Source organism: Lucilia cuprina, chromosome 5 (genome assembly GCF_022045245.1).
Source record: "Lucilia cuprina isolate Lc7/37 chromosome 5, ASM2204524v1, whole genome shotgun sequence".
Taxonomy (NCBI): domain Eukaryota; kingdom Metazoa; phylum Arthropoda; class Insecta; order Diptera; family Calliphoridae; genus Lucilia; species Lucilia cuprina.
In genome coordinates this window covers 14,225,267-14,249,103 of record NC_060953.1, presented here as the reverse complement: position 1 = coordinate 14,249,103, position 23,837 = coordinate 14,225,267, and the positions used below count along the sequence as shown (strand labels likewise).

At 31.6% G+C, this 23,837-nt stretch overlaps 1 long non-coding RNA gene across 1 annotated transcript in view; it reads left to right on the top strand.

Annotated features, from left to right (window-relative positions):
- Positions 1-6: 6 nt before the first annotated feature.
- The window catches only part of LOC124420149, a 34,706-nt gene continuing 10,875 nt past the window's right edge, over positions 7-23,837 (top strand). The window contains exon 1 of the long non-coding RNA XR_006941071.1: positions 7-155. This is a non-coding gene — a long non-coding RNA (uncharacterized LOC124420149). The remainder of the gene's footprint in view (positions 156-23,837) is intronic.

Here is a 23,837-nt window from a genome sequence, read left to right as displayed (position 1 = left end):
TTGATTCGTGTGATGAACAAACTATCGAAATGCGTTTCAATGAGACTCCATTTATAAGTTCAGACAATACGACTGCAATTAGTATTATGGAGACGAGTACGAGCAACGATCGTAGCGGCAGTAGTGAAAGGGATTATCGATGTAACTGAGGAAGGGTAAGTGTTAATTGTTTTAAATAAAATTTTAATTGATTATTTAAATAAAATTCAAAGAAAATTTTGATGTCTTTATCAATAAACTGGTACTAGGTTCAAATAATATTATAAATATTCTTAACAATAAATAAATTAATATCTTACCTGTTATTCCGGAAATAACAAACAATGAATGGAAAATTCTTAGGAATTACATCCAGGAATCTGAGATTCTGAACATTGAGAAATAATAATTCAGCGAAAAAATGTTTTCTTAGTGAAGAGGAGCGCACAGCAGGCTCGATAGTGGCCTAGTTGTATTTCTTTTGATTTGATGTAGTATACTTCCTCCTATTAATTCCCCCTCGGGGCATGTTTCCTTGATGATAGATCCCATCTTGGTCTATTGCAATCCGGGGGTAAAGAGATGTTACCACTATCTCTAGTCTGCCGGGACTAAAAACTGATGATGTCACTTCACTCCTTGATATGATTTGACATGGGGTTTAACCAGAGAACCACATAATTTGGTACTACGGGTGGCCAGTTGAAATATAGTATCTACTGACCTGGCTGGTCAGTTAGTTAAAGCTCCTTCGGGATCTACGCCACTACGTGGTTTAAACCCAAATACGCGGGAAGAGTAAGTGGCGGTTAAGTCAATATTTCGGGATAAGTTCGGTGCTGTTGCCGAATGACAAAGTGTAATGACAAAGGGACTAACGGAAATTAGGCAACGGGACAACAACGGCCAGAAATTATATAGCTCAAGCACTTGAGCAAAGTGCTTGTACATGGACCGGACCTTCCATATACAAAAATTGCGACCTGAGTGTAAGATACACAAGGGGGCAATGGTAAGTTGTTTATTTTACTCACCCAGTGGTTGTAAAAGTACCACCGTGAAATACCGCTACGCACCAGGTACTCACGTAAAGCACTTCAACTTCAATCCTCCTAATACCTTATATCTTCTTCTCGAACACTTACTGTCTCTTTTCGAAAGATTGTCCAAAGATATTCCGCTTTTTGCACACCAATCGAAAGCGACGTCAGCCTTTATGGCTTCGGCAATAGATTCCATACTACGTCTTCACATGCTATTTATATTTATCTGTCTCAAATATGACGCAGAGGTTATCACTGGAAGAGTATTCGGTTATGGCTCTCTTATATACAATCCACATCGTTTTGCATATTCCGTGATAGCACAAACTTCCGCCAAGAAGATAGTATTACATATCTCTCCCACTAATCTTTTGAGTTGATGAACTATTCAATTTGGGAAACCATGTTCTAAAATAAAATGTACCCCAGAGACTGTTCTTAATAGATCAATCAAAATAGGTAGTCTGTTCTTAAAGGCAACTGATGTTAAACTTACCAACCACTTCTTTCGAAGCGTTGTGATATGTCTAGCCGTATATTAAGGAAATTTTTCTTCCAATACTCTTTTCAAACGAATTAATTGCATGAACTTTGTGGTGATTGTGTCAGATATAAGCAGCTTATATTATATAGAACTCTTTTTGATCCCACGAAATACAGAACAATGCCATCAAATACTATAGAACTAGATATTTGACTTTGATATCTATTCGGCTGGTTGGCCGATCTACTATGATTCGGCTTGCCTAATGACAATTATTATTATCCCAGCAATAACTCAGTAATGACTTGTACTTACACAACAACTTTGTTTTCAATAAGAACTATATACCGCCAGCATTACTTTTAATTACCCATATAATATGTAAGAACGTATTTTGGTGTTAGAACATTTTCAACTTTTTTTTGCACATAGTAGTAATGTTTTGAGTACGACAGTGATTTAACAAACACGAACTGCTATTTGTAAGCACTTATTAAAGTAGTTATTTGTAAGCGAGCATGGTATGAACATGACTCTAATACCATCACCGTTTTAAAATAATGTGTTAAAATACGAATGATTTACTAATGAAATGCGGCTTTTTAGTTTACCTTATAACTTTTCAACATAAGTTTTTGTTGGGATAATATATTGATTCTTATACTCGAAAATAAAATGAAACCATTTATCTAAAATACTTTATATTGGTACAAAACCAATAAATTTTCTGTGTCTTATATAAAAATAAATAAATTCATAAAAATTTGCAAACATATGAGCTAAATAAGCATGAGAAATACAAATCTTAAAACTTTATTTCCTGTATAATATCTGTATTAATATTTTACACATATTCCGTTTATATACAACAATTTTCTATAAATCACTAACAAATGGATCTACAATTTTTGCAAATAGGTACTTACCAAACTTCTTATTTGTAAAGCAATGTTCTTAGAAATGAAAATTACATTGTGCTAAACTGCTGTATTACCAAGCAGTTCTGAAATTTTGTAGTGTGTGTATGATGATCACTTTTAGGTTTCGGGTAATGTTAATGGAAATCTAATGCCTCATGAAAAATTTACTGATAAAAAAACCCAGCAAAAACTGCCATTACCATGTTAGGGGTTGAAATGCTAAAAATTACTTTAACAATGGCATTTTATGTCATATCTGTCAATCGTTTACGTGTTACTTATCACAAACGCTTACAAGTAGTCGTTATAAATCGTGTAAAAAAACGCATACAGCTCTATTGCTTCACAGAACTAGTGAATTAGAAAGTATTTATATAACAAATTATAAATAAGACCTTTTTAGACAGACGATAAATAATTACAATTGAAAGTCATTACCTAGCTTTTGCTGGGGAGTTTTGCAATCAAAGTTTTAGCATTTCTCTGAATCGGAGAATTTATCCAGATCATTTGGGTACTATTACAACATTAGAAACACTTGTTGTTGTAAACATGTTGTATAAATCTGAGAATCATTTTCTATAATTTTAATACAACTAAATTGTAATAGTGTAAACTATATTTTTGTTTTTCTCAAAAAAAAAAGACCTTGGATTTTATTTGTATATAAATACATAGATATATACATGCATGCTAAAATGCATAAGTATATTGTATAAGTGTGTAAATATTTCTTCTGTATATGTTTACAATTTTTTTTCTTTATTTACAATGGTAAATTTAAAATCTCATTTTTTTATACCCTTCACCTTGATGGTAAAGGTATATATAAGTTTGACATTCCGTTTGTAATTTCTATAACATAATTTTCCGACCCTATACAAAATATATATTCTGGATCCTTATAGATCGCGGACTCGATTAAGTTATGCCCGTCCGTCTGTTTGTTTGTTTGTTTGTTTGTTTGTTTGTCTGTTTGTCTGTCTGTCTCTCTGTATGTCTGTCTGTCTCTCTGTCTATATGGCCGTTTGTCTGTCTATCCGTTTGTATATCTGTTGAAATCATGACCACAGATATCGGCGAAATCCGAATTTTCAATAATCTATTAGACATTTGTTTGTTTGTTTGTCTGCCTGTCCGTCTGTCTTTCTGTCTGTCTTTTTGTATGTCTGTCTGTCCTTCTGTATATCTGTTGAAATCATTTTTAGAGGACCCCAGATATCGGCGAGATCCGAATTTTCAATAATCTATTAGATATGCTTTTGAGAAGACCGCCATTTAAATAACGGATATATGAGCAAAAATCTAAGACAACCTCTGAAAATTTCATCAAATAAAGAAAATACACTATGGTGAAGGGTATGTAAGATTCGGCACAGTCGAATATTGCACTCTTACTTGTTAGTTATAAATGTAGTGGTGGCAATTTTAGTATTATGTGGCAAATATTGTATTTTACTTTTCTTAAAATCATGTATTATGGAAAATTGTTTTATAAAATGCAATGTTGCTTATGCTTTAGTCGCATATGGGTATAAAGTAGTTTTTGTTTTTACGTTCATTGGCATAGGGTATGAGATGGGATTTTTTTTTTTGTGGCACGTGATCCACATACAAGTTAGACCAAAATGTTTTAAATAAATTGGATTTTAAAGAGGTTTGTATAGAAATGATAATTTTGCTTTGTTATTGGTACAAACTAAGGCAGGATGGAGGAATCATTTTATAGTTTTATAAAGCAAATTTAAAAGTTTAAAGTTTAGATTCTTTTAAATATGTATATATTATTTAAAAATTAATAAGAAATTAATTTATGCTTCAAATGTTAACATTTGTATTTAGTATTATTTAGTATTATCAAGATTAGCATGTCTTGTAATCACTGGCTGTTTGAGCTCCATCCATGAAGCATGATCACATTGATCATGGCACCATCCTACAAATTATAAGCAGGCAAATCATGGGGCAGAAAACGGACTACAATTATCTATACTGAATTTCTATCTCGGGCTATTTTATTATATTCTACAGTAGAATACCGACAAAGGAAGATTGCGCCTAAATTGCTGTCCTAAGGGACGACTTGATCTAAATTTACACTTATGGCTCAAAAACAGGAAGTCGCAACGGTGTCAGGAATCCTCTTTGAAAAACTGAATTTTCTATTGTCTCTTCGAACAAAACGTTTTTTAACTCTTTTATGTACACAGGACACCGGTGTTCCAAGATTTTTAAAATTTTTTCACGCTATTTTAAAAGGAAATATTAGAATTTGATGTCACAACATGCTAAAAAGAATAATGTCCTGCGATATCCTCCGAAAAAAACTTTTTCCTTTTGTAATCAAAAATATCAAAATATAGTGTGTGTGGTGAAGTCATGCTCACACTGAAAAATTCAGAGGTTTAGTTTGTGCTTGAAAGGGTTAAAGCAGAAAAATATATGTCATCTATACAGCAGCGAGAAGAAGCCGGAAACTAAACATCACATTAAGTTGATATGGTTTCCATAGGGAAATGAAACGTATATTCAATCCTTTAGGTTGAAAAATATAAGTCATCTAGATAGCCGCGGGAAGAATCCGGGAACTTAATCTCGAAAATTCGTCTATACATATGTATATACTAGGACAGCCTTGCATAAATCGAGGCTCTTCACTCCAATGTATAACTGATACAACATCAGATTGAGTTATTATACGTTCCAGGACATGAGGGCATTTGGGTAAATGAAATACGCAGCCAAGGATCGTCTCTAGACCTTTGCACAAAATGATATTCACTCCATCTATATAGCCGCGAGAAGAATCCGGGAACTTAATCTCGAAAATTCGTCTATGCATTGCACATACTAGGACAGCATTGTATCAATCAAGGCTCTTCACTCCAATGCACAGCTGGCACAATATCACGTTGAGTTATTATGTGTTCCAGGACAAGAGAGCATAAGGGAAAACGAAATGCACAACCAAGGGTCGTAACTAAGTTTAACCATATCAAAATTAGATAACTGGCCTTTATAATAATATGAGACTGCTCTAGCCCACTCTGACAGCAGATAGGACAAGGGCTCTCATGTCTCTTAGTAAGATCTTGATTAAGCTTCAAACTGGTAAAATTACTGGGCACTATATGATTGAACATATGTCGGAACGTATGAGCTTTAGCTATTGCAGAAGCTGCTTGGACGAAGAGTAAGCTTTACTCAGAGGAGAGTCATTACTAAACATGATCTCTTTTATTAGAAACGTCGCCAAGTTTTCAGGGAAACCAAAGAATTCAAGTAGTCAACGAAATTAAGGAGGGAAACTATTTTCTCGACGTAAGAGAATGGTAATTCTAGGGGTTTCACAATGGATCACATTGAAAACTTAGTTATATAAAAGTCTAAATAACACTGCCGAATTTCGTTAAAATTGGGTCTTATTTGATCTAAGCCCCCATATAAGCACAATTTCTTTACCAAAATTCAAAACGTTAGGCCCATATTAGCGTAAGGTATCATATAACATGTCTGACTATATATTCATACTTGCTTTTTTGGTTCTTAAAGTTCCTGTTTTAACACCTAAGAAAAACTTCCAGCTACACACACGTTTACAAAACATAAAAGAATCTCTCAAGTTTTAAGATAAGTTTTCTTAAAAAATGTCATATTTAGACAGTTTTCTATATTCCTACAAAACAAAGTTTGTATATATGTGTGAGTTTCTTAATAAATTCCCAAGTACATACATACATGTGTATTTTCTAGACATCTTAAAAAATAAATTGCATAAAACTTTCATGTGCATAAATAGGCAGCTATGTATATATATATGTGCACATAAGTACATATGTATTTAGTAATAATTTTCCTAAAAGCTATAAAAACTGCATAAAACTTATGCAAAATGTCCTTGAACTAAAAGTGTGTGTATTATGTCGAAAAAAAAATAAAGGGCAATCTAAACTTATTCAACACGTGTCTATTTAGAGTGTTAGAATCTGGCTAAAAAATGTTTAAAGAACGTAAATGTTTGGTGCAACACTACATATTTAAGAGTTGAACTTAAAAGAAATTTCATTGTGAGAAAAGTTGTCAGTTTTAGAGAGCTTAAAAGCAAGTTGTCTACGCTTTACTAGTCAAATGTTTGTAAAAGTATTAAATGGAATTTAGTTTTAATTTAGGAAATTAATTTTGTAATAAAGGCAAAAAGTAGTTCTTTAGCAAAAATGTTATAAATTGTATTAAAATTTTGCATGCAGCTAAGGTTATGAGTTACCAACATATTGATAATATATATAAACTGAATAAGTACGTAATAAAGAACGAAATAGTTCATACTATGAACTAAACTATAGTTCAAACTATGCGTTTACTTTACACATTGACTGAACCAAAGTTTGGACTATTGACTGAACTAAAGTCCCAACTATATACAGACTATAAGCTGTACGAAATAGTCCATATTAAAAACTGTTGACTGAATAAGTCTCCACTCCATACAATATACAGACTATAGACTGAACCATAGTACAAACCATGTACTAAACTATTGACCAGACTAAAGACTTAACATTGGACTGCACTATAGCCCAGGCTATAGACTGCACTATAGCCAAGGCTATAGACTGCACTATAGTCAAGGCTATAGATTGCACTATAGTCAAGGCTATAGATTGCACTATAGTCCAGAGAAAGGATTAAACTATAGAACTATAAATTTAACTATACATCCATACTGTAGACTGAACTTTAGTACAACAGAACTATAGTCCAGACTAAAGAATTATTTTTAGTCCTGTCTGTAGAATGAACCTTAGTCCAGACTAAAGTCTAAACTATAGTTCACTTTATAGACGGAACAATAGTCTAGACTATATTCTAAATTATAGTCCAGACTATAGACTTAACTAAAGTCCTGATTATAACCACAACTATAGTCTATCTTATAGCCATAATCCAGACTAAAGGCTGAACTATAGTCCAACCTATAGACTGAACTATAGCCCAGATTATAGGTTAATTTTTAGTTTATACTATGGACTGATCTATGGTCCACACTACGATGCAGCCCAGAATATAGCCAAATCTATACTAAAAGACTAAAAACTGATGTATAGTTCATACTTTAGACTGAGCTATAGTCTAGACTAGGACAGGAGGATGTATGGTACATCAAATCTGAAAAAGTACACCTAGGCCACTATCGGGTCTGTTTGGCGCTATGGTCTAGAATAAAAACTGACAAAGAAAACAGACTTTATTATAATTCAGACTACAGCCTTACATATAGTTCGGATTACTTATAGACTTAACCATATTGCAGATTGTAGACTAGACTATAGCCAGAACTGATTTTTGCAGTGTAAAGAATGTACTATAATCCAGATTGATTGAAGTGTAACGTAATGATGTATTGCAATCCCGGGGTAAGGAGTGCTACCAATATCTCTAGTCTGCCAGGACTATACCTTTTGTTTACAATTCAATCTTTAGCTTGACCTTGGATGAATTGAAAAAATGTCTAACAAGAGCACCACCAGTGTAAAGAATGCACTATAATCCAGATTGATTGAAGTGTCACATAATGATGTATTACAATCCCGGGGTAAATAGGTGCTACCAAAACCTCTAATCTGCTGGGCTTTTCTAATATCTACTCTGATTTAATAGAGAGAATGGAGTAATTGATGAATTTGAAGGATGGAGTGATTGTGTAACGATGTATTAGATTGTGGTCTAGCAGGGATGAAACGGATGATGAACGTGGTTCAAAGTCGTCACTGCGCTTTCTTTAAAACACGTTTGTGACCAGTGAAATAATGTCTTGTCAATTATATGATACGTGTTTCAAGGTACCAATTACGTCCCTCTAGGTGATGTTGGCGAAACAACAGAGTAATCTAGTTATGTGATTAGGCCAAATTATTGTCGGGGTAGATTAAGGTTGCTCATGACACCTGTCTTTCGCCAATGGGACAACTATGCAAGAGATTAGATAGCTCGAGTACTTAAGCAATCTTCGCGTATATTGACCGGGCCATCCATATACGTAAATTACAGGTAATGGAAAAGACCACCTTGAGATAGGGCTCTACGTCAGGCACTCAACTAAAGCAGGTACTCAACTAAATCCATATTATAGAAAAAATGACACATACTTCCTTATTATCCTCAAATCTGCAGATGAAAAGAAACAGATATATATTTCCAACAGAATTTATTTCTTAAGGAAATCCTTATCAAGATTTCGCATTATGTGCCGTTGCTAAAAATATCCTTTGCGGAAATCTCATTCTCTACAATTTATTTTCTCTTAGTGTATAAAAAATAGATACAACAATAAACTTGCGTGTGAGTAAATCTCTACAGTTAAATTACAAACTTTATTAACTGTACGTGAGTAGCTAAGTACTTTTCCAAAGCAATTTATGAGCTTTTAATCTGCTATATATAAAACTAATGAATAAATATTGTATTTTTTGAATCTTCTGTTAGTTATTGTTTTTTTTTTCGTTTTCTTTTTGTTTCATTTGCTCCAAACACGCATCATACATCCTGATTTTTATAACTTTTTCAATTAAAAACTGAATGGTTTTATTTTACACATTAACCTCTAGTTTATCATTTTGCAAAAAAGTAAAATGTGTGTGTGTGAGTGAGTGCGCAAGAAAAAAAGGGAAATTGATTTTTTTGAAGTAAAATAAAAATAATAGTAAAATATGTACAATATGTATATATTTATATCAAATGTATCAATATATAAGTTTACAGTTTTAAATTACGCTGATTTTACAGCTTAAAAAGCTTTTAGGTCTCATATATGCATATGCTCATACACACAAATGTGTTTGTGTATGCATACCAATCATTTTGTTGAAAGTTTTTTATTGTTTTGTTTATTGAAAACACTTTATGAAATCAAAGTAGAATATTGGTATAATAAAGCCACTGTTTTATACACGGTTTAAATACCCAGTTGTTTTAAAGCTATTGTATCCCTTTTTAAAACAAACTCCAACTTAGCTACACTTAAGTGCTCCTAAGTAAACTAGTGGGAGGTTTATTATCCTCTCAATGTACCTAAGTAATCTAAAGAGTAAACACTTTAAAGACATTCTTTTCTATTTATACCAACTTTAGTGGGGAGGGTATATTGGGTTGTGTTGGTGTTTGTAAGGATACCAATCGGCTCAGAATCCTTTTCTGAGTCGATTTAGCTATGTCCGTCCATCCGTCCATCTGTCTGTCTATCTGTTCGTCCATGTAATCCTTGTGTTCAATCCGATCTATAGGGTAGTACTTGAGTATGTCATAACAATATCATATTCATCTATATCTATAACAATATTACAATGTTCCTTTAACAAACCCGAGATATTCATTGTGTTATTTATGCTCATAATAAAGTTATTACACAACACAATTGAAATGAGAAAATACGAACTTGTATTGGCTGAAAATTTATGAATGTTTAACACTCTCTCACACACGTACACACACACACATGAGTTTTATATCTTTATTAAGGCCAATAGCCAGGGGTTTAATACAATTTAAGGTTCACTTTAAGCCACAATTCATATACACTTCATACTATAACAGCCGCAAGGTTTATTTTTATGCATTTTGTTTGAACATTGGTTATAGATATTATTTGAGAATAAAATGCCTTTTAGGTAAAGATACAAGTGGTGCAGTACCCTTTAAAAAAGGGGGGGGGGGGTGTTAATTAAACAATAGCAAAATTCCATAATGGATTCATTAAAACCCTCAAGAAATTAACGCTTTGAGAAACAAAACTGTTGAAATTTAACTTTAAAACCTTTTAAAGAATTAACAGTTTTTTGAGCACTACGTCTCTGTATTTATTATGAACCTACAAATATACATATACATACATATATTCGTATATATGTAAGTAGAGTTATAAACTCGTAACATGAATCTATAGAGGAACTAGTTGTGTTATTATCTTTAACACTAAAATGTTATTTCAGCAGTTACTAAAACAAGTATGAAAGTACAGTCGGGCATAGCCGACCATATAATACCCATCACCAGTAAGTATGTTAGAAAAAATAGATTATTTTTTGAGGAGGAGTTCAGAATTGACTCAGAAAATGATTGGTATACTTTAAGGTGGGTTAAAGGCAAATATTCTTAGGTGTTACATACATCAGCACAAATGCATAATACTGTTCCTAATATAATGGTGAAGAGAGTAATAATAAATGTAATACACAGACACACAAAAGCGTACATATATACGAAAATATTTGTTGCTACTCAAGACGCGGAAGTATTTGAATAAGAATCTAGAGAACTCACATTAAATTAGGGTAGTTCATGATAATATATGTGAGATATTTTAATGTTTAATGGAATTTCTTAATAAGAACTTTTAGGGTCTCAAAGACCTACTGAGGACAATGACCGATTTACAGTCGTAAAAGATAATGGCGAGGAGGAGCCATCATTCAACCCTAAGCGATCCTAAGCTCTTCTCTATATTCCATGAGAGAATCTACGGAACTTTACATTTCACAAATGGTCTTCAAGTAACCAGTTGTAACTTCTTTCGTAGGTGTCGCTCTGCGGGAGACTTGCTAGCCTTCCTTCCAAATGGTGTCATTCCATTCACCATTTTGGCTGGCTCTAGATATTTCAAAGGCGTTTGATAAAGTGTGGCATGGTGCACTTGTATCAAAACTAACTGCATTTGGTGTCGGTAATAACTTCTCTCGATTTTTCTCAGAGATCGCACTATAAGAGTTGTTATGGTTGAGATCTCATCAAACAAGTTCAAGATTAATTCAGGGGTACCGCAAGGCTACCTACTCTATTTCTTATCTTTATAAATGACCTTCTATGACAAACTTCCAACTCTATCTACTCTTTTGCGGATGACAGCAGTATTTGCCATTCTTATCCATTCAATCGTAGGCCAAGCCCTCAAGAGATTGGGGCAATGAGGCGCAATAATAACGACTTTATAAAAATCTCAGAATGGGGTCGTATAAACAGAGTCAATTTTAACGCCTTTAAGACTGAATGGTGTTTTTTAACACATAAACGCTTGGCAGATACTATTGTTCTATCTATATATATGGGTGGTGTAAATATTAAGGGCATGAAAATTTAGTGCGATGTCCGCTGGACTAAACACTTTTTTCAAGTATCGAAAGAAGCATTCAAGTGTCTCGGTTTTTTGAAACGGTGTAAGACATACTTTACTCCACCTGATCTTCTTACTATTTACACAACTTATATCCGACCGAAAATGGAATACAACTCTCATGTATTGGCCGGAGCTTGGAAATCTATTTTGGAGTAGGGTATCCAACTCTATTGATTCACTGGAGCACCGTCGCAACGTGGAGTGTATTTCACTGTTCTATCGATACTACAATGGAATGTGTTCCTTTGAAATTAGGGAACTTGTTTCCGATACCCGTATATTCTTGCGTAACACACGTCTTTCTTCAAGAACACACCCATTTGTGGTAGATTGGCCAGTGGACCGCACAACATATTACAGGGAAAATTCATTCTTCAGCAGCACTGTTCGTGGAATAAACTTACTGCTGAGGTATTCTCTGCCACTTTTGATATAAGAAGATTTAAATGAAATATCCACAAATACTACTCCCTCTATCCTCCTTCCCACAACCTATTTTCCTAGTTCCAACACAATGTTTCGCATAAGTTGGGGTCATCCTCTTAGTGCTGGTCCAAATTAAATAAAATTTAACGAAAATATTTTAACGCCCACTTCATTACCCCGCCCCAGAGATACAAGCCAAGACGCCTCAAATCGGAGGCGCCTGGCCGCCCGTAATATTTTGCAATCCAAGCTGCCGCCGACTTCTTTCGGCTTAAACGCTAAGCCTTCTTAAACGTAGCCTCTGATAAAGATTGGAATCGCACATATAGTTTAGAAAATAATTTCACCAATATGAACAGAGTTGCCACTATTTTAAATTCTTATGACAAATTGAAAAGAGTTGCCACACAATATTGTGCTAATATTAAAATATTAAAAAACTTATATAGAGACAGGTTTCTATATAACAGACTATTATACAATATACTAAACGCTGATAAGGTCAATTTTTGTAGAAAAAGTTAAATTGAGCCAACAATTTAGACGCCGCCGCCGATCTAAAATGGTTGCGCCGCCGACGTCGATCATTTTGCATTGGTTTGTATCTCTGCCCCTCCCACGCATGTGGAAGGATGGCTTATTATGCAGTGTGGACTCAGTAATTGCCAAATATTTACTGAAAATCTGTCCAAATATTTTTAATCTCTTTGATCCATAACACTAGATTAATAACGCATGGTTTCATTCATAATGATCGGAATTTGTCTGTGGAGCCTTCTTCCGAAATTCCCTACAAATTCATCGAAATTATCACTCTAACTTAAGTTTAAACTTAAGTTTTTACTTAAGTTATTGTTTAATTTAAATTAACTTTAAACCTTTAATTGTTTAACCCCTTATAGGATTAAAGTTTCATAATTTGCAACTCTCTATAAAATTCATCTTTATTATCATCAGTGTAAGTATAACAAATAATAAAAACTAACAAAAATTAAACACTTTATAATAAAATGCTGAACAATCCACCACTTTTACTCTGGCATGATAATGTCTATAATAAAAATCTAAGAAAATCCCATAAAAAATATATTATTATTTATGTTTGCCAGTCATGCACTAAAGTAATGAACCTTTAAATGAAAATTTAAGTTTAATTTTCAACAAAGTAGATTTTAACATTTTATATTCATACACTAAAGCTTACATTTAACTAACCACATTTTTATGAGTGTGCGGCAAAAGTAAAGTTACTAAGAGTGAGTATTTTATTTGTATAATTTGTTGTCTATTACAACAGGAAGGAAATCGCTTGATGAATCTAGTGAAAGGATGTTGCAAAGGAGCAAAACAAAACAATTCAGCTTAACGCTCATTTTATATTGTTCATCTCAACTTATTCGCATATCTTCTTCAGTTTTCGACAGATTTATTGTTCTCAGTTTGTATTAAAATTATTTTGTTATTTTTCACTTACTTATTCTCTGTTGTGTGGTTGCTTTCTTTCTTTGATGTTGTTTAAATTTATGATATTTATTTATGGTTTTTAATTTTTTCTTGAGAATTAAATGGGAAATAATCATGTGGGAAATAGAATACAAAGTTAGAAAAAGCAACATTAAATGAAACTATATATTTTTGACGAAAGATTGATTGCTTGTCATTAATCCTTTTAGAAAAAATTTAATGACATTGAAGGCAGGATAAAAAGAAACATTTAGTTTTCTCTAATGATGAAGGATTTTAGAGAAGCTATAAGAAGCTATATATTACTAACTCTTCTGGGGGTAGCAGCAAGGTGACTCCGAAAGGTTAGATTCTCAAAAGACTCTTATAAAAGGAGCGCACAAAAGGATCAGCTGCGTCTCTCTTTTCCAAAAAAAAAAACTAAACAACCAACTAACTAACTAACCGAAGAACTAACTCACTCTGATTATGACAATGTCTTGTCAATTTTAATCTTAACGTTAAATTGACAGTTTTATACCAAAAATATTTCAACCGGAAGAATAACGGTTAAACGTTAGCCGGAGGTGGAGTTACCGGGGCTAAGTAACTAAATATCTTCTAGACTATATATATATATTTTTAATTTTGACAGTTTACAACCAGGTATTCAAACCCTCAATTTCAATACAATATTTTGTAAAAACAAGTAATCTTATATACCCTTCACCATGATGTGTTAAAAAAACAGTCATTACGAATTTTATTACAAAAAATGAAAAAAATACCAATTGTAGCCCATTTTATACGATCTAAAGTAATCCTTCATATTTCTAGGTTCAATATTATATAAATTTTAAAAAGTACCTTTTGAAGAATGAAAAAGTACCAAAAACTTCCCGTTTATGGGTTCCCACTTAATTCAGGCTCTACATACTGTTTCTAGGTTCAATATTATCGAAAATTAAAAAAAAAACCTTTTGTATAACGAAAAAGTACCAAAACTTCCCCTTTTATGTATTCTGGACTAATCCGGGCTCTTCACACTTAATATCATGTTTCTAGGTTCAATATTGTAGGAAATTCAAAAAGTACCTTTTAATGCTTCTAGGTTCAATATTATAGAAATTAAAAAAGTACCTTTTGTAGAACAAAAAAGTACCAAAAGTCTCTCTTTGCAAGTTCTTACCTAGTCAAGGCCCAACGTGCTAAATTTCATGCTTCTAGGTTCAATATTATAAAAAATTCAAAAAGTACCTTTTGTAGAACGAAAAAGTACCAAAAAAGTCCCTTTTTATAGGTTTTTACCTAGTCAACGTCCTACATTCTAAATTTCATGTTTCTAGGTTCAATATTATAGAAATTTCAAAAAGTACCTTTTGTATAACGAAAAAGTTCCAAAAAGTCCCTTTTTATAGGTTGTTACCAAGTCAAGGTCCTACATTCTAATTTCATGATTCTAGGTTCAATATTATAAAAAATTCAAAAAGTACCTTTTGTAGAACGAAAAAGTACCAAAAAAGTCCCTTTTTATAGGTTCTTACCTAGTCAACGTCCTACATTCTAAATTTCATGTTTCTAGGTTCAATATTATAGAAAATTCAAAAAGTACCTTTTGTAGAAAGAAAAAGTACCAAAAGTCTCTTTTGCAAGTTCTTACCTAGTCAAGGTCCAACATGCTAAATTTCAAGCTTCTAGGTTCAATATTATAGAAATTTCAAAAAGTTCCTTTTGTAGAACGAAATAATACCCTCCCACTATAGTGGTGTAGGGTATAAAAAGTACCAAAAAAGTCCATTTTTATAAGTTCTTACCTAGTTAACGTCATACATTCTAAATTTCATGTTTTCTAGTTATAAGGATAGGCCCATATTTACCCCTTCTCCTCTATGATCCCTCTTGTAGAAAATCTTTTTTTTTTTTTTGTCAACAATAAGTAAAGATATTCCACAATAAAACAAATTAAATGCTTTATTTAAAAAAAATCAAAATTTTAACGTACTGACTGGTGTAGGGTATCATATGGTCGGCAATGTCCGACTATAAATTCATACTTGTTTCAGTAATATAGAAAATTTAAAAAGTACCTTTTGTATAACGAAAAAGTACCAAAAATTCCCTTTTTATAGGTTCTAAAACCTATTTCATTAAATTTGATTTGTGCCAGTGTTTGTAACATATAATAATATATCTTGAAGTATAACAGATTCCTTTTCTAATATGCCTGTCGGTTCATATAAATCTCGAAATTAAACTACAGGTTACAATTTCAGAAATAGGACCTGCGGTACGTGATCTTCTACAATTCCAGTGACGAAGGAAATTCGTCAAGACACACTTTTTTACATTCTCTCTTTAACCAAACTCAACTTATCTTAACACAAACAATGTTGTTTAACTAACAACACGTTTCATACTCTGACACTGCTAATAGAATTACTTTATCTTGGAGTCGATTTAATGTGCAAATAATCATACATGTTTCTTTCGACTTCTTTTCATGGAAAATCATAATGACACTATTGAATTTACCCTCTCATCACGACCTCATTATACTTCTCGTTATGTATTTGGGAAAATTTTCATAATTGTAATCATTTTGATAATGTTAAGTCATAATGTGAGCCAATAAAAACATAAGTTACTAAATAAGAAATGTACTTCAAATTGAATATATTTAATTAAGTTCATTATAACTAATGTGCGAATTATTACAAATATAAAAGTACTTCTTTCTCTTGAATTATTTTTTGATTTTGTGAGCGCACATGGTCTAGTTACCCGGCGCCTTGTAAATATATTTTATAAATTTACTTTGTTAGATATAGAATAAATAAATAAATAAATAAAAGTACTTCTAAGGGGAGGTAATATATACGAATAATAAAGAAAAACTAAAGACATGTTGATAAATAAGTATACTCAAAGAATTGAAAATTGTATTTGAACTTGATTCAAATAATTGATCTTTTAGTAATATTTGAAATTATTGAAGGAGTTTATTATGTATAGTTAGTTTTTATTAATTGTATATTTATACGGTTTGTCTGAATAATTTAAAGTTTAAATTTTATGTAAACATTCTAAAAATGTACATTTTTTACATTTTACTTTAAATATAGTAAATAATTTTTGCAGAGTTAAATAATGTTACTTAACAATCGAATTGTTCTCTTTGATCTGATCTGTTTTCTATTATATTAAAAATATTTATCATAAAATTTGATCAAGAGTGAGAGATAACTTGACAGCTAGACAGCTTTAGTTAAAACTTATAAATGAAGTGTATGTGAGTGATAGACTGAGTTCATTAATGTTTGGCAAAGCATATTTACATTAAAATCGTTAGTTAGTAAGTTAGTAAGTAAGTAAGTAAGTAAGTAAGTAAGTAAGTAAGTAAGTAAGTAAGTAAGTAAGTAAGTAAGTAAGTAAGTAAGTAAGTAAGTAAGTAAGTAAGTAAGTAAGTAAGTAAGTAAGTAAGTAAGTAAGTAAGTAAGTAAGTAAGTAAGTAAGTAAGTAAGTAAGTAAGTAAGTAAGTAAGTAAGTAAGTAAGTAAGTAAGTAAGTAAGTAAGTAAGTAAGTAAGTAAGTAAGTAAGTAAGTAAGTAAGTAAGTAAGTAAGTAAGTAAGTAAGTAAGTAAGTAAGTAAGTAAGTAAGTAAGTAAGTAAGTAAGTAAGCAAGTAAGTTAGTTAGTTAGTTAGTTATTTAGTTAGTTAGTCAGTCAGTCAGTCAGTCAGTCAGTCAGTTAGTTAGTTAGTTAGTTAGTTAGTTAGTTAGATAGTTAGTTAGTTAGTTAGTTAGTTAGTTAGTTAGTTAGTTAGTTAGTTAGTTAGTTAGTTAGTTAGTTAGTTAGTTAGTTAGTTAGTTAGTTAGTTAGTTAGTTAGTTAGTTAGTTAGTTAGTTAGTTAGATAGTTAGTTAGTTAGTTAGTCGGTAAGTATGTTATTTAGCTAGTTAACTCACCACCTCTGACCTACCAGACACTAGTTACTGACCTTCCCGGAAGCAACATCAGTTGCCAACGAATCACATTAAATTGCCTGGAAAAGCAGTTTACGATGTGTAAGACAAATCGATAAAAGTTTTAGGTGCTACAAAATTCATCATAAACCTATAATTCTTCTAACACTATGATAGTATAGGACGCAAACATGTGTATTTAATCATTAAAATTTGGCCTTGTAATACATGAATTTCTACTCACTTAAGGAAGGAAAAAAATTTTCCATTTAATTTAGCAAATGAAAAAAAAAGAAAAGTCAAAACTATTTCTGCATACAAATCACGTTCTAAATGACAAATATTTTCTTAAATTTTATTAAAATATTAAAGCAATTTCATATTTTGAATATGCAAAAATATCAATAAATATACAAACAAACATATATGTATTTAAGTGTATTAAACATTAGACTTTTTAACATTCGGTTTATATTCATTAGAATAAAATGGACATATTAAATGGGTTTTTAACATATTTCCAATTTTAATATAATTTCAAGGTCAATTTAAAAAATTATTTAATATTTAAATAAATTATTTATAAAAAAACTCATTGTATTTTAAGCCAATTTAAATTAAAATTTTATTAAAAGTATAAATTAAATTAATTTTTGTCTTTCTTAAACATATGTACACTGCTTACGTATGATTCATATTTATTTAAATAAAAAATGTGTTTAAAATTAATCATACGCCTTTTATGTTAATATCTGTAAAATATTTATTTTCTAGAATCATGCAATAAAATTAATTTAATATTACGTTTATATACATATTCGAATTCTTTTTATGAAATATTAAAATTTATTTATTTTTACATGAATAAATCATTTTAATGATACATTTGCTCTAATAACACACATGTATCGATTTACTTATTATTAGAAGAAAGATAAAGAGACAAATTTAGAAATTTTGCAAGAATTGCTCTAATAAGAAAAATTTCAAGACTTTTATGAAATGGATATATCTTAACATATACTTTTTGTAAATGAAATATATAAAATATAATGAAGTCATTATTTTGGTATTTTATTGTGAAATCTTTTTTTAACAATTTGACTCAAGTTTTAGCTTTCATCATTGTAAATTGATAACTTTATATTGTGGCGATATTTGGTGTCAAAAGTATGTTTTTCAGGCAATCACATAAAAGAAGCCTTTTATCCTGTGATCTTGTTTAACAAATATTAGCGCAAGAACCAAATATATTTAAATAAATTGTAATTGGTTGTTTGATAAAGGCGCCCACACTGTCAGGTGTCATTTTTAAATACTTCGTTTTGACAAAAGTATCATATCCATTAAAATCCTTATGACATATCACATATCATAAGAGCTAATGCAGGGCATTTACAGAGTAATTGTGATCATGTTTCTTCCGTTACTCTCTCATAGCAACTGCTTGTTAATTTGTTAAAAGAGAGCTCAATTCTGTCAGAAGTTCAGCTCAGTTAATGCCTACAATCTCGATAAGTTCCGGTATATAAGTTGTCTATTAGATTTCTCATTAATATAAAGTCAATAGACATTTTTAAAGGAAGAATCTAAATGATGTTCTGACTCTTCGCCTGTGTGTTCACTTGTAAAATAATCTCTATTTATTGTGATCCAAACAAGACTAATGTTAGATAGACAACTTAGAGTTTACGTATGGGACTAAAATAGTCGAATAGTTGCTTCAAGGCTGAGTTTCGAGTCAATGAAAAAGAATGTCGAAATTCTTAAACGGAGACAGGTTGAAGTTTGTAAGGAATTGTTTGTAGGAATGTCTTACTATGGAAACATTTCCGATACTAAAATCACAACATAGTTTATGTAAGCAGCAGTTCTTCCTACTCTAATGTCCAGTTTTTTAAGAATAGTGTGATAAAATCGAGCACTATCTATGAACTCTTGACGAATGGTTTATTTTACGGTAGTTCTTTTTAAATCATGGAGTGACCTAGACATGGCTCAACATCATCCATTTGTACCATGTAAGGAACAAATAGGTAGCAATATATGTACACGTTTCCATGGGATCATCTATTAGTACCTTGCTCAAGAACCTGAACACGGGGTGTCCTAGAGATCACTCTGTCTTGTGCCATGTAAGGAACAAACATGTGGCAATATATGTACATGTTTTTCCAAGCCATGTTTTTCCAAGCACTTTGCTCAAGATTCTATCTCAGTTTATTCCTTATCCCTTTTACTTAACTTCCGAGCTGCAAAAAATTCACTTCAGGCAGATGGAATAGTTTTTGTTGATTAGTCATCAGAACCGAATCCATCAATAGGTCAACAAAAAGTTCTTATTCACAGAGAAAACACCCTGGAGAAATTCTGGTATGAACCTGCACATAATTTTACAATTAAGAAAATTCAATAGTGTCACCTGTATAACTTACCGTATAACCATTAACAATTAATCCTTTTACTTTTCATCTTCACATTTATTCTAAAAATACGGGTGGACACTAACCGATTACTAACGCTTAACTCTACAGTCAACCTTCTAAAGGATATCTGATGTCGTCTAAGACAACATTATTGAACTTATTCCGAACATTACTTCAACATTATTCCTTCTCGATTTGGATTAAAACCAAATCCTCCACATATACTCCAAAGGAACCCCTTCAAAGGAATCCATACAAGACTTTTTCTTGCGAGCTACCAGTTCCAGTAGGTCACATCATTTTAAGAAAAGGACGAAAATACATTTCACATCGCCAGTTTATAGTCCTGGCAGGTCAGAGGTGCTGATATGGATTCTATCCCTCGGACAGCAATCTCTTTACCTTGGAGATAGTTCTTCAATGTAACATGCCCCAACTAAAACAAAAGCAAAATCCGTTAATATAAAGTATTTTTTCTATTCGAGTCGATTGGCTTTCAACCAATCAACTTGTCTACATTAAAGGACGATCTACAGAGACAGCTCTACCAGGAGAACCTTCTTAGAGATAGAAGGTGCCTGCAATTCAACAATACTTCTGCAATTCAACAAGCTCTTGCTAATTTAGATGACTGGGTAGTAACTATATCGAAATTCAGAATAGTTACGCCAAGTCTTGGTAACATCATCGTTAGTTCGATTATTATTCAAATAACAAAGGGATAGGGCCTAGATATAAATCCAAGCAAGACTCTATTTACGACAAAGACCAAGATTACAAGCTACAACTTCCCGCATTTAAAAAATTGTGAAATACCCTTATCGATCAATGCCAATTATCTAGGAATTATTCTCCAAACTATCACTGAAGTTCAACATCCAGAGCCAAGAAGGCAACGGTTGCTTACTATACGTCGTAAGATGTTTGAAATTAAGCACAGCTATAGTGCGTCACATACTTATATGTGGATCTATTGTATGGTGGATTTAAACTTAGAAGAAATTTGTTCTAGATAAACTATAAAAAGTTTAGAGATCAGCGTCAATTGGGATAAAAGGTGCTATAGGAACTAGTCCTACAGAAGCTCTTTATATTATGGCCATATTTGCTTGCTGTGCAGCAAGGCTTTACTCATTCGGAAGTTGGAAATCAAGAACATATGGGCACGCTTAGATTTTAAGCCAATTACCTCCAATATTGAATCAATTACCGATTATATTTCCCAACACACTGACTTTGATAGAGTTTTCAGAGTCAGAGTTATTTCCAGAAGGGTACTACACGAAGAAGCTGTAGTAATTATATTTCTCCATCTTCCCAACAACTGCAGTGTCCTTCAAGCTGAACTAAAGCGTACTACACGACCTCAAAGCTAGGTCATCTGTCTGACATTACCCTTGCACATAGACACTATTATGAAAATAAACAGGCACATAAGCTTACCAGAGCACGATCTATTCTCAATATCACGATCTGTTCTTAATAGCAGTAATAACAGTATAATGGGGGCTAGGCACACATGCATGTAGGTTTGTTATATCCTTCAATTAACAATGTCGCAGTTGCAAAGAAAAGCAAGAAACAGTCTTCCATCTTCTCTGCGAATGCCCTGCTCTAATCCGTAAAAAAAAACGTTTTCTTGCCAGTTCCTTCATATCTAAGCTTAATGATATCCTCAGATTTCACACTGCTATAGAATAGATCTAAAACTTTAATATACCACATCTGACAAGTTCAGTGAAAACAGAAACATGGTAAAGGAAGAAATGGTCTTCCATCTTCTCTGCGAATGCCCTGCTTTGATCCGTAAAAAGAAAACGTTTTATTGGCAGTTACTTCATATCTAAACTTGATGATATCCTGAGATTTCCCACTGCTACAGAACAGATCTAAAACTAAAAAAACCCACATCTGACAAGTGGAGAGGACCAGTCGAAACGGAGTCTCTTCGACTCTACTTAACTGTTCGAGCGCAGTGAATTCACCAACTTTCAGAATTTTTGTTCTATCAGAAGTACTTTCTAAAATTTCTAAGAAAAATTTCACATTTTAAACTCTAATTATGAAATGATGGGTAAAAACGTTATTCATATAAAGAAAACAGAAATATTTTCACCAAAAATAATATTAAGTTTTCTATATATTATTGCACAATCATTTTCATAGAATTAGTTTTCAGAAGAAAACCTAAAAATACACATTTTGAAAAAAGTTACAGCACTTTTGGTAACAGTGCAAAAAAACAGCAATAGGTGACGTATGATTGATATTGAATTAATAAATAATAAATATTTATCATACTACAGCAAGATATATATACATATGAACATATTCATACCAGATTTAAATGGAAATTGAAAACATTATAAATAATTTAAAATGTTTAAGCTAAAAATAAGCCAAATTTAATCAATTTTTATATTTTTAAGGTATTTTTTTTTTTTTTTGATAATTCTAAAGAAAAGATTTAACAAATGTACATATTTCTTTAAATTAAATATTGATTTGTTTTTTACTGTTACTACCCACATGTTTAAACATGTTGTTATTATTGAGGTTTACCTGCCAATAAATAACTAAAAAACAGAAAAGTCATAATGATGAATGAAATTTTCCCTTAAGTATTAAAAACAACTTCAACAGATTTTGTTTGGTAACAGCTGGTGGCTTTAAAAAGGAGCAATATTTAAACAGCAAACTGAAAAAGTTTTTGTTCTCCTAAAAAAAAAACTTAAATAAACCTTAAGTAGAAAATTATTAATATAAATATTAATATACGACTATTAATCATTTTAGCAATTCATAATATTTTCATCACATTTATGGATTTGGTTGTAAGGATTACAATTTTCCAAAATTTTTATTAGTTTTTCTGTTTCACGTTCTTCTCCTTGTTCAAATAAAATATCATCAACATTTACAGCTAAATGTTTATTTATTTGTTTAATATATTTATTTTACTTTTCCTTTATAATTTTATTTATTGTCTTTGTTCGTTATCTTTATAACAATTTTGCTAAGTAAATTAAGCAACAAAAAAATGTATAGCAATTCATTTTCATAATTTTTGGTATTTTTCCGCCTCACAAAAATAAAAGTCATTTAAGTAAATAGCCAAAAATATGTATTTGTTGTACGACTTTTGCTTTAAGAATTATTATTAATTAATTGTTTTGTTGCGGCATAATGTTGAAATGTTGGCATGAAGCAAAAAAAGGTATAAATAACATTGAAAGCAAATAGTGAATGAATGTTAAAAAAAAGAAAATTAGTAAGTTTCCGGTTTCATTCGTGCTGTCCCCCTCACAAATATAATCGTTATAGTTAATAGTGATGGATTCGTTTTAAATGTTCGAATAAATTTTAAGTGACAGGAAGTAAATTTTATAAATAAATTAATTTTGATGTGGAATGTGAAACAGTATGAGGTCCTATTTATGTTGAAGCTATAATATGAAGCAATTAAATAAAGATGTTTTAATATTTATGGAAAAGTATGACAACAATCATAAATATAAATAAATGAACCCCCTATTCAGGGGTTTCTGTTGTATGGGAGATAGGTGAACTATTGCACCGATGTCAATTATTTTTAATAGGCTTAGTACACGGTACCATATAAGAATTTGTGACATATTTTATTAAATTATAACCAGAATTGCGGAATGTAGTTTGATTACAAGAACTACATGGACGGACGGACAGATGAACGACTGAGAAAATTATTGTGAGCCGATTGGTGTACTTTAAGGTGGGTATAGGACCAATATTATTATGCGTTACAAACACTAACATAAACTCAATATCCACCCCGCTAAAGTGTTATAGGGCATACATATGAAAAGGTACAGTAGACCCAAAAAAATTAATAGGAAGTCCAAGTTAACATTTGACATTTCATGATTAACTAACTAACTAACTAACTAACTAACTAACTAACTAAGTAACTAACTAACTAACTAACTAACTAACTAACTAACTAACTAACTAA